Genomic DNA, 13,718 nt, shown 5'->3' on the forward strand with positions numbered 1-13,718 from the left:
TGTCACCAAATATATACTATATACTGTACATAAAATATGAAAGTACACCAAATATATATTATATACTGTACATAAAATATAAAATTGCACCAAATATATATTATACACTGTACATAAAATATCAAATGTCACCAAATATATACTATGTACCGTACATAAAATATGAAAGTACACCAAATATATATTATATACTGTACATAAAATATAAAATTTCAAAAAATATATATAATATACTGTACATAAAATATCAAATTTTAACAAATATATATTATATACTGTATATAAAATATCAAATGTCACCAAATATATACTATATACTGTACATAAAATATGAAAGTCCACCAAATATATATTATATACTGTACATAAAATATAAAATTTCAAAAAATATATATTATATACTGTACATAAAATATCAAATTTCACCAAATATATATTATATACTGTATATAAAATATCAAATTTCACCAAACATATATTTTATACTGTACCTATAATGTCAAATTTCACCAAATATATAGTATATACTGTACATAAAATATCAAATTTCAAGAAACATATCCTATTTATTGTATATAAAATATCAAATGTCACCAAATATACACTATATACTGTACATAAAATATGAAACTACACCAAATATATATTATATACTGTACATAAAATATAAAATTTCACCAAATATATATTATACACTGTACATAAAATATCAAATGTCACCAAATATATACTATATACTGTACATAAAATATGAAAGTACACCAAATATATATTGTATACTATAAATAAAATGTAAAATTTCAAAAAATATATATTATATACTGTACATAAGATATCAAATTTCAACAAATATATATTGTATACTGTATATAAAATATCAAATTTCACCAAATATATATTATATACTGTACATAAAATATCAAATGTCACCAAATATATATTATATACTGTACATAAAATATAAAATTTTACCAAAAATATATTATATACTATACATAAAATATTAAATTTCAACAAATATGTATTATATACTGTACATAAAATATCAAATGTCACCAAATATATGCTATATACTGTACATAAAATATGAATGTACACCAAATATATATTATATACTGTACATAAAATATAAAATTTCACCAAATATATATTATATACTGTACATAAAATATCAAATTTCAACAAATATATATTATATATGGTACATAAAATATCAAATTTCAACAAATATATATTATATACTATACATAAAATATCAAATTTCAAAAATATATATTATATACTGTACATAAAATATCAAATGTCACCAAATATATACTCTATACTGTACATAAAATATGAAAGTACACCAAATATATATTATATACTGTACATAAATATAAAATTTCACCAAATATATATTATATACTGTACATAAAATATCAAATTTCAACAAATATATATTATATACTGTGTATAAAATATCAAATGTCACCAAATATATACTATATACTGTACATTAAATATGAAAGTACACCAAATATATATTATATACTGTACATAAAATATAAAATTTCACCAAATATATATTATACACTGTACATAAAATATCAAATGTCACCAAATATATACTATGTACTGTACATAAAATATGAAAGTACACAAAATATATATTATATACTGTTCATAAAATATAAAATTTCAAAAAATATATATCATATACTGTACATAAAATATCAAATTTCACCAAATATATATTATATACTGTATATAAAATATCAAATTTCACCAAACATATATTATATACTGTACCTATAATGTCAAATTTCACCAAATATATAGTATATACTGTACAGAAAATATCAAATTTCAAGAAACATATCTTATTTATTGAATATAAAATATCAAATGTCACCAAATATACACTATATACTGTACATAAAATATGAAAGTACACCAAATATATATTATATACTGTACATAAAATATAAAATTTCACCAAATATATATTATACACTGTACATAAAATATCAAATGTCACCAAATATATACTATATACTGTACATAAAATATGAAAGTACACCAAATATATATTATATACTGTCCATAAAATATAAAATTTCAAAAAATGTATATTGTATACTGTACATAAGATATCAAATTTCAACAAATATATATTATATACTGTATATAAAATGTAAAAAGTCACCAAATATATACTATATACTGTACACAAAATATGAAAGTACACCAAATATATATTATATACTGTACATAAAATATAAAATTTCAAAAAATATATATTATATACTGTACATAAAATATCAACTGTCACCAAATATATACTATATACTGTACATAAAATATGAAATTTCACCAAATATATATTATATACTATACATAAAATATCAAATTTCAACAAATATATATTATATACTGTACATAAAATATCAAATGTCACCAAATATATACTATATACTGTACATAAAATATGAAAGTGCACCAAATATATCTTATATACTGTACATAAAATATAAAATTTCATCGAATATATAGTATATACTGTACATAAAATATCAAATTTCAAGAAACATATCTTATTTATTGTATATAAAATATCAAATGTCACCAAATATATACTATATACTGTAAATAAAATATGAAAGTACACCAAATATATCTCATATACTGTACATAAAATATAAAATTTCACCAAATGTATATTATATACTGTACATAAAATATCAAATTTCAACAAATATATATTATATACTGTACATAAAATATCAAATTTCAACAAATATATATTATATACTATACATAAAATATCAAATTTCAACAAATATATATTATATACTGTACATAAAATATCAAATGTCACCAAATATATACTCTATACTGTACATAAAATATGAAAGTACACCAAATATATATTATATACTGTACATAAAATATAAAATTTCACCAAATATATATTATATACTGTACATAAAATATCAAATTTCAACAAATATATATTATATATTGAATGTAAAATATCAAATGTCACCAAATATATACTATATACTGTACATAAAATATGAAAGTACGCCAAATATATATTATATACTGTACATAAAATATAAAATTTCACCAAATATATATTATACACTGTACATAAAATATCAAATGTCACCAAATATATACTATATACTGTACATAAAATATGAAAGTCCACCAAATATATATTATATACTGTATATAAAATATAAAATTTCAAAAAATATATATTATATACTGTACATAAAATATCAAATTTCACCAAATATATATTATATACTGTATATAAAATATCAAATTTCCCCAAACATATATTATATACTGTACCTATAGTGTCAAATTTCACCAAATATATTGTATATACTGTACATAAAATATCAAATTTCAAGAAACATATCTTATTTATTGTATATAAAATATAAAATGTCACCAAATATACACTATATACTGTACATAAAATATGAAAGTACACCAAATATATATTATATACTGTACATAAAATATAAAATTTAACCAAATATATATTATACACTGTACATAAAATATCAAATGTCACCAAATATATACTATATACTGTAAATAAAATATGAAAGTACACCAAATACATATTATATACTGTACATAAAATATCAAATGTCAACAAATGTATACTATATACTGTACATAAAATATCAAATTTCACCAAATATATATTATATACTCTATATAAAATATCAAATTTCACCTAATATATATTATATACTGTACCTATAATATCAAATTTCACCAAACATATAGTATATACTGTACATAAAATATCAAATTTCAAGAATATCTTTTATTGTATATAAAATATCAAATGTCACCAAATATATACTATATACTGTACATAAAATATGAAAGTACACCAAATATATATTATATACTGTACATAAAATATAAAATTGCACCAAATATATATTATACACTGTACATAAAATATCAAATGTCACCAAATATATACTATGTACCGTACATAAAATATGAAAGTACACCAAATATATATTATATACTGTACATAAAATATAAAATTTCAAAAAATATATATAATATACTGTACATAAAATATCAAATTTTAACAAATATATATTATATACTGTATATAAAATATCAAATGTCACCAAATATATACTATATACTGTACCTAAAATATGAAAGTCCACCAAATATATATTATATACTGTACATAAAATATAAAATTTCAAAAAATATATATTATATACTGTACATAAAATATCAAATTTCACCAAATATATATTATATACTGTATATAAAATATCAAATTTCACCAAACATATATTTTATACTGTACCTATAATGTCAAATTTCACCAAATATATAGTATATACTGTACATAAAATATCAAATTTCAAGAAACATATCCTATTTATTGTATATAAAATATCAAATGTCACCAAATATACACTATATACTGTACATAAAATATGAAAGTACACCAAATATATATTATATACTGTACATAAAATATAAAATTTCACCAAATATATATTATACACTGTACATAAAATATCAAATGTCACCAAATATATACTATGTACTGTACATAAAATATGAAAGTACACAAAATATATATTATATACTGTACATAAAATATAAAATTTCAAAAAATATATATTATATACTGTACAAAAAATATCAAATTTCAACAAATATATATTATGTACTGTATATCAAATATCAAATGTCGCCAAATATACACTATATACTGTACATTAAATATGAAAGCACAACAAATATATATTATATAGTGTACATAAAATATAAAATTTCACCAAATATATATTATACACTGTACATAAAATCTCAAATGTCACCAAATATATACTATATACTGTACATAAAATATGAAAGTACACCAAATATATATCATATACTGTACATAAAATATAAAATTTCACCAAATATATATTATACACTGTACATAAAATATCAAATGTCATCAAAGATATACTATATACTGTACATAAAATATGAAAGTACACCAAATATATATCATATACTGTACATAAAATATAAAATTTCAAAAAATATGTATTATATACTGTATATAAAATATGAAATGTCACCAAATATATACTATATACTGTACATTAAATATAAAAGTACACCAAATATACATTATATACTGTACATAAAATATCAAATTTCACCAAATATAAATTATATACTGTACATAAAATTTCAAATTTCCACAAATATATATTATATATTGTATATAAAATATCAAATGTCACCAAATATATACTATATACTGTACATAAAATATGAAAGTACACCAAATATATCTTATATACTGTACATAAAATATAAAATTTCACCAAATATATAGTATATACTGTACATAAAATATCAAATTTCAAGAAACATATCTTATTTATTGTATATAAAATATCAAATGTCACCAAATATATACTATATACTGTACATAAAATATGAAAGTACACCAAATATATCTTATATACTGTACATAAAATATAAAATTTCACCAAATATATATTATATACTGTACATAAAATATCAAATTTCAACAAATATATATTATATATTGAATATAAAATATCAAATGTCACCAAATATATACTATATACTGTACATAAAATATGAAAGTACACCAAATATATATTATATACTGTACATAAAATATAAAATTTCACCAAATATATATTATTCACTGTACATAAAATATCAAAGGTCACCAAATATATACTATATACTGTACATAAAATATGAAAGTCCACCAAATATATATTATATACTGTTCATAAAATATAAAATTTCAAAAAATATATATCATATACTGTACATAAAATATCAAATTTCACCAAATATATATTATATACTGTATATAAAATATCAAATTTCACCAAACATATATTATATACTGTACCTATAATGTCAAATTTCACTAAATATATAGTATATACTGTACAGAAAATATCAAATTTCAAGAAACATATCTTATTTATTGAATATAAAATGTCAAATGTCACCAAATATACACTATATACTGTACATAAAATATGAAAGTACACCAAATATATATTATATACTGTACATAAAATATAAAATTTCACCAAATATATATTATACACTGTACATAAAATATCAAATGTCACCAAATATATACTATATACTGTACATAAAATATGAAAGTACACCAAATATATATTATATACTGTACATAAAATATAAAATTTCAAAAAATGTATATTGTATACTGTACATAAGATATCAAATTTCAAAAAATATATATTATATACTGTATATAAAATGTAAAAAGTCACCAAATATATACTATATACTGTACACAAAATATGAAAGTACACCAAATATATATTATATACCGTACATAAAATATAAAATTTCAAAAAATATATATTATATACTGTACATAAAATATCAACTGTCACCAAATATATACTATATACTGTACATAAAATATGAAATTTCACCAAATATATATTATATACTATACATAAAATATCAAATTTCAACAAATATATATTATATACTGTACATAAAATATCAAATGTCACCAAATATATACTATATACTGTACATAAAATATGAAAGTGCACCAAATATATCTTATATACTGTACATAAAATATAAAATTTCACCGAATATATAGTATATACTGTACATAAAATATCAAATTTCAAGAAACATATCTTATTTATTGTATATAAAATATCAAATGTCACCAAATATATACTATATACTGTACATAAAATATGAAAGTACACCAAATATATCTAATATACTGTACATAATATATAAAATTTCACCAAATGTATATTATATACTGTACATAAAATATCAAATTTCAACAAATATATATTATATACTGTACATAAAATATCAAATTTCAACAAATATATATTATATACTATACATAAAATATCAAATTTCAACAAATATATATTATATACTGTACATAAAATATCAAATGTCACCAAATATATACTCTATACTGTACATAAAATATGAAAGTACACCAAATATATATTATATACTGTACATAAAATATAAAATTTCACCAAATATATATTATATACTGTACATAAAATATCAAATTTCAACAAATATATATTATATATTGAATGTAAAATATCAAATGTCACCAAATATATATTATATACTGTACATAAAATATAAAATTTCAAAAAATGTATATTGTATACTGTACATAAGATATCAAATTTCAAAAAATATATATTATATACTGTATATAAAATGTAAAAAGTCACCAAATATATACTATATACTGTACATTAAATATGAAAGCACAACAAATATATATTATATAGTGTACATAAAATATAAAATTTCACCAAATATATATTATACACTGTACATAAAATCTCAAATGTCACCAAATATATACTATATACTGTACATAAAATATGAAAGTACACCAAATATATATCATATACTGTACATAAAATATAAAATTTCACCAAATATATATTATACACTGTACATAAAATATCAAATGTCATCAAAGATATACTATATACTGTACATAAAATATGAAAGTACACCAAATATATATCATATACTGTACATAAAATATAAAATTTCAAAAAATATGTATTATATACTGTATATAAAATATGAAATGTCACCAAATATATACTATATACTGTACATTAAATATAAAAGTACACCAAATATACATTATATACTGTACATAAAATATCAAATTTCACCAAATATAAATTATATACTGTACATAAAATTTCAAATTTCCACAAATATATATTATATATTGTATATAAAATATCAAATGTCACCAAATATATACTATATACTGTACATAAAATATGAAAGTACACCAAATATATCTTACATACTGTACATAAAATATAAAATTTCACCAAATATATAGTATATACTGTACATAAAATATCAAATTTCAAGAAACATATCTTATTTATTGTATATAAAATATCAAATGTCACCAAATATATACTATATACTGTACATAAAATATGAAAGTACACCAAATATATCTTATATACTGTACATAAAATATAAAATTTCACCAAATATATATTATATACTTTACATAAAATATCAAATTTCAACAAATATATATTATATATTGAATATAAAATATCAAATGTCACCAAATATATACTATATACTGTACATAAAATATGAAAGTACACCAAATATATATTATATACTGTACATAAAATATAAAATTTCACCAAATATATATTATTCACTGTACATAAAATATCAAAGGTCACCAAATATATACTATATACTGTACATAAAATATGAAAGTCCACCAAATATATATTATATACTGTTCATAAAATATAAAATTTCAAAAAATATATATCATATACTGTACATAAAATATCAAATTTCACCAAATATATATTATATACTGTATATAAAATATCAAATTTCACCAAACATATATTATATACTGTACCTATAATGTCAAATTTCACTAAATATATAGTATATACTGTACAGAAAATATCAAATTTCAAGAAACATATCTTATTTATTGAATATAAAATGTCAAATGTCACCAAATATACACTATATACTGTACATAAAATATGAAAGTACACCAAATATATATTATATACTGTACATAAAATATAAAATTTCACCAAATATATATTATACACTGTACATAAAATATCAAATGTCACCAAATATATACTATATACTGTACATAAAATATGAAAGTACACCAAATATATATTATATACTGTACATAAAATATAAAATTTCAAAAAATGTATATTGTATACTGTACATAAGATATCAAATTTCAAAAAATATATATTATATACTGTATATAAAATGTAAAAAGTCACCAAATATATACTATATACTGTACACAAAATATGAAAGTACACCAAATATATATTATATACCGTACATAAAATATAAAATTTCAAAAAATATATATTATATACTGTACATAAAATATCAACTGTCACCAAATATATACTATATACTGTACATAAAATATGAAATTTCACCAAATATATATTATATACTATACATAAAATATCAAATTTCAACAAATATATATTATATACTGTACATAAAATATCAAATGTCACCAAATATATACTATATACTGTACATAAAATATGAAAGTGCACCAAATATATCTTATATACTGTACATAAAATATAAAATTTCACCGAATATATAGTATATACTGTACATAAAATATCAAATTTCAAGAAACATATCTTATTTATTGTATATAAAATATCAAATGTCACCAAATATATACTATATACTGTACATAAAATATGAAAGTACACCAAATATATCTAATATACTGTACATAAAATATAAAATTTCACCAAATGTATATTATATACTGTACATAAAATATCAAATTTCAACAAATATATATTATATACTGTACATAAAATATCAAATTTCAACAAATATATATTATATACTATACATAAAATATCAAATTTCAACAAATATATATTATATACTGTACATAAAATATCAAATGTCACCAAATATATACTCTATACTGTACATAAAATATGAAAGTACACCAAATATATATTATATACTGTACATAAAATATAAAATTTCACCAAATATATATTATATACTGTACATAAAATATCAAATTTCAACAAATATATATTATATATTGAATGTAAAATATCAAATGTCACCAAATATATACTATATACTGTACATAAAATATGAAAGTACACCAAATATATATTATATACTGTACATAAAATATAAAATTTCACCAAATATATATTATTCACTGTACATAAAATATCAAAGGTCACCAAATATATACTATATACTGTACATAAAATATGAAAGTCCACCAAATATATATTAAATACTGTTCATAAAATATAAAATTTCAAAAAATATATATCATATACTGTACATAAAATATCAAATTTCACCAAATATATATTATATACTGTATATAAAATATCAAATTTCACCAAACATATATTATATACTGTACCTATAATGTCAAATTTCACCAAATATATAGTATATACTGTACAGAAAATATCAAATTTCAAGAAACATATCTTATTTATTGAATATAAAATATCAAATGTCACCAAATATACACTATATACTGTACATAAAATATGAAAGTACACCAAATATATATTATATACTGTACATAAAATATAAAATTTCACCAAATATATATTATACACTGTACATAAAATATCAAATGTCACCAAATATATACTATGTACTGTACATAAAATATGAAAGTACACAAAATATATATTATATACTGTACATAAAATATAAAATTTCAAAAAATATATATTATATACTGTACAAAAAATATCAAATTTCAACAAATATATATTATGTACTGTATATCAAATATCAAATGTCGCCAAATATACACTATATACTGTACATTAAATATGAAAGCACAACAAATATATATTATATAGTGTACATAAAATATAAAATTTCACCAAATATATATTATACACTGTACATAAAATCTCAAATGTCACCAAATATATACTATATACTGTACATAAAATATGAAAGTACACCAAATATATATCATATACTGTACATAAAATATAAAATTTCACCAAATATATATTATACACTGTACATAAAATATCAAATGTCATCAAAGATATACTATATACTGTACATAAAATATGAAAGTACACCAAATATATATCATATACTGTACATAAAATATAAAATTTCAAAAAATATGTATTATATACTGTATATAAAATATGAAATGTCACCAAATATATACTATATACTGTACATTAAATATAAAAGTACACCAAATATACATTATATACTGTACATAAAATATCAAATTTCACCAAATATAAATTATATACTGTACATAAAATTTCAAATTTCCACAAATATATATTATATATTGTATATAAAATATCAAATGTCACCAAATATATACTATATACTGTACATAAAATATGAAAGTACACCAAATATATCTTATATACTGTACATAAAATATAAAATTTCACCAAATATATAGTATATACTGTACATAAAATATCAAATTTCAAGAAACATATCTTATTTATTGTATATAAAATATCAAATGTCACCAAATATATACTATATACTGTACATAAAATATGAAAGTACACCAAATATATCTTATATACTGTACATAAAATATAAAATTTCACCAAATATATATTATATACTGTACATAAAATATCAAATTTCAACAAATATATATTATATATTGAATATAAAATATCAAATGTCACCAAATATATACTATATACTGTACATAAAATATGAAAGTACACCAAATATATATTATATACTGTACATAAAATATAAAATTTCACCAAATATATATTATTCACTGTACATAAAATATCAAAGGTCACCAAATATATACTATATACTGTACATAAAATATGAAAGTCCACCAAATATATATTATATACTGTTCATAAAATATAAAATTTCAAAAAATATATATCATATACTGTACATAAAATATCAAATTTCACCAAATATATATTATATACTGTATATAAAATATCAAATTTCACCAAACATATATTATATACTGTACCTATAATGTCAAATTTCACTAAATATATAGTATATACTGTACAGAAAATATCAAATTTCAAGAAACATATCTTATTTATTGAATATAAAATGTCAAATGTCACCAAATATACACTATATACTGTACATAAAATATGAAAGTACACCAAATATATATTATATACTGTACATAAAATATAAAATTTCACCAAATATATATTATACACTGTACATAAAATATCAAATGTCACCAAATATATACTATATACTGTACATAAAATATGAAAGTACACCAAATATATATTATATACTGTACATAAAATATAAAATTTCAAAAAATGTATATTGTATACTGTACATAAGATATCAAATTTCAAAAAATATATATTATATACTGTATATAAAATGTAAAAAGTCACCAAATATATACTATATACTGTACACAAAATATGAAAGTACACCAAATATATATTATATACCGTACATAAAATATAAAATTTCAAAAAATATATATTATATACTGTACATAAAATATCAACTGTCACCAAATATATACTATATACTGTACATAAAATATGAAATTTCACCAAATATATATTATATACTATACATAAAATATCAAATTTCAACAAATATATATTATATACTGTACATAAAATATCAAATGTCACCAAATATATACTATATACTGTACATAAAATATGAAAGTGCACCAAATATATCTTATATACTGTACATAAAATATAAAATTTCACCGAATATATAGTATATACTGTACATAAAATATCAAATTTCAAGAAACATATCTTATTTATTGTATATAAAATATCAAATGTCACCAAATATATACTATATACTGTACATAAAATATGAAAGTACACCAAATATATCTAATATACTGTACATAAAATATAAAATTTCACCAAATGTATATTATATACTGTACATAAAATATCAAATTTCAACAAATATATATTATATACTGTACATAAAATATCAAATTTCAACAAATATATATTATATACTATACATAAAATATCAAATTTCAACAAATATATATTATATACTGTACATAAAATATCAAATGTCACCAAATATATACTCTATACTGTACATAAAATATGAAAGTACACCAAATATATATTATATACTGTACATAAAATATAAAATTTCACCAAATATATATTATATACTGTACATAAAATATCAAATTTCAACAAATATATATTATATATTGAATGTAAAATATCAAATGTCACCAAATATATACTATATACTGTACATAAAATATGAAAGTACACCAAATATATATTATATACTGTACATAAAATATAAAATTTCACCAAATATATATTATTCACTGTACATAAAATATCAAAGGTCACCAAATATATACTATATACTGTACATAAAATATGAAAGTCCACCAAATATATATTAAATACTGTTCATAAAATATAAAATTTCAAAAAATATATATCATATACTGTACATAAAATATCAAATTTCACCAAATATATATTATATACTGTATATAAAATATCAAATTTCACCAAACATATATTATATACTGTACCTATAATGTCAAATTTCACCAAATATATAGTATATACTGTACAGAAAATATCAAATTTCAAGAAACATATCTTATTTATTGAATATAAAATATCAAATGTCACCAAATATACACTATATACTGTACATAAAATATGAAAGTACACCAAATATATATTATATACTGTACATAAAATATAAAATTTCACCAAATATATATTATACACTGTACATAAAATATCAAATGTCACCAAATATATACTATGTACTGTACATAAAATATGAAAGTACACAAAATATATATTATATACTGTACATAAAATATAAAATTTCAAAAAATATATATTATATACTGTACAAAAAATATCAAATTTCAACAAATATATATTATGTACTGTATATCAAATATCAAATGTCGCCAAATATACACTATATACTGTACATTAAATATGAAAGCACAACAAATATATATTATATAGTGTACATAAAATATAAAATTTCACCAAATATATATTATACACTGTACATAA

The sequence above is a fragment of the Gorilla gorilla genome, chromosome 3, assembly GCF_029281585.2.
Source record: "Gorilla gorilla gorilla isolate KB3781 chromosome 3, NHGRI_mGorGor1-v2.1_pri, whole genome shotgun sequence".
NCBI lineage: Eukaryota > Metazoa > Chordata > Mammalia > Primates > Hominidae > Gorilla > Gorilla gorilla.